The sequence below is a fragment of the Chiloscyllium plagiosum genome, chromosome 22 (assembly GCF_004010195.1).
Source record: "Chiloscyllium plagiosum isolate BGI_BamShark_2017 chromosome 22, ASM401019v2, whole genome shotgun sequence".
In the NCBI taxonomy this organism is placed as follows: domain Eukaryota; kingdom Metazoa; phylum Chordata; class Chondrichthyes; order Orectolobiformes; family Hemiscylliidae; genus Chiloscyllium; species Chiloscyllium plagiosum.
The window spans coordinates 14,967,444-14,968,937 of record NC_057731.1 but is presented as its reverse complement, the minus strand read 5'-3'; the positions used below and the strand labels follow the sequence as shown (position 1 = coordinate 14,968,937).

Below are 1,494 nucleotides of genomic sequence, written 5' to 3'. Positions count from 1 at the left end.
GAAAGCACAAATACAAAGAGACTACCGCGGCATTAGTAGGCTCGTAATATCCGCAAAGAGACAGATCCCGTACAGTAAAGGCATCAAAGACCGGGGCAGAGGAGAGGTCCTCTGGCATGGCACACATTGTCCCGAACATGCAAACCCCAAGTCCATCGCCTCAGCACGCCGGAGGCAGGTCGGCCGCGGGTCGCGCTCCGACGTGCAGAATAAACAGAGTGTCTGTACGCCTGGGAGAACTTCCAGCCAGACGTTGCAGGAATACAGATGGCGTCGGATGCGTTGAAGGCAACACCGTGGTGGTAGAAGTTGTCATATATTTCGGGGAAGGAAGGCACTAGTTGTAGGGCGAAGAGCAGAGCAGGGAGGAGAGCGGTGCACCGGTGAAGCATGATCTGTGGGAAGACAGGGAGAGAGGCACCCTTACCAAGGGTGTAGGGTTAGTGTGTGTAGGAGCAGGTCTCCCTGGAACCGGTCCACCCATTGCACTGTAAGGAGAAAGAGGGGCGGTTAGAGTCAAGTCAAAAGGGGGGGGGTGGGAACTGTCTGTCCGGTTGGGGCTTAAGGGTAGGGTTTAAGCTGGGACCAGTGTTTCCACCTGCCCTTTCCCTTCATGTCGACACAGGCACACATGTCGCTGGTGAGGATGATTTCGTGCGGTCCCAGCCACCGGGGGTGAAGCCCGGCCGGTCGGGGGCGGCCCTGACCAGGACTTTGTCCCCAACACCGGGAAGGGGTTGGGCGGGCAGATGCGGTTGCAGTTTTGCCTGGTCCCTAATGTCCTGCTGGTCGCGCGCAGTTTGTCTAAGGGCCCGCAGCTGTGTGTCTAGCTGCCTGATATAGCGTGTCATCCTGTCCCTCAGGGGGGCCATGTCTTCCCCCCCGACCATGACGTTCTCTGGTAGTCGCATGGCCCTCCCCGTCATGAGCTTGAAGGGAGTGAGGCCAGTGGAGCGGCCTGGGGTGGCCCTTAAGCGCATCAGTATGCAGGGCAGAACGTCCACCCAGCCCTGCCCTGTTTCGGCGATCGCCTGTGCGATCGCAGCTTTGAGGGTCCGGTTCATGCACTCGACCATCTCGGAGCTCTGGGGATGGAACGGGACATGGAAGCGCTGCCTGATGCCTAGGAGGCGGCAGGCCAGTTTCATTGCGCGTCCGGTGTAGTGCGTGCCCTGGTCTGGGTCTAAACATTTTGAATTGACCTGCAGGGTCCAAGGCTTTTTACAAAGTGAAAGGTTAGGGTTTCTTCTACTCTTTGTGGGAAGAAATGCTTCCTGACATTATCCTTTTGCTGTCTGGCTTTAATTTTACACAGTCTTGCTCTTGATTCTCCTGCCAGAGGAAATCGTTTCTCTCTGTCTGCCCTTTCAACTCTTTTAGTTATCTTAAACAATCCAATTAAATCACACTGCATCACCTTCATTGCATGGAGTATTTGGGTCTAATCAATGTGGAATTCATGCTCAAATTCTAATTGTTCTGTCATATTTTTGC

At 55.0% G+C, this 1,494-nt stretch overlaps 1 long non-coding RNA gene across 1 annotated transcript in view; it reads left to right on the top strand.

Moving 5' to 3' along the window:
- The first annotated feature begins 307 nt into the window (after positions 1-307).
- LOC122561082 overlaps positions 308-1,494 on the top strand; it is a 6,249-nt gene continuing 5,062 nt past the window's right edge. The window contains exon 1 of the long non-coding RNA XR_006314899.1: positions 308-490. This is a non-coding gene — a long non-coding RNA (uncharacterized LOC122561082). The remainder of the gene's footprint in view (positions 491-1,494) is intronic.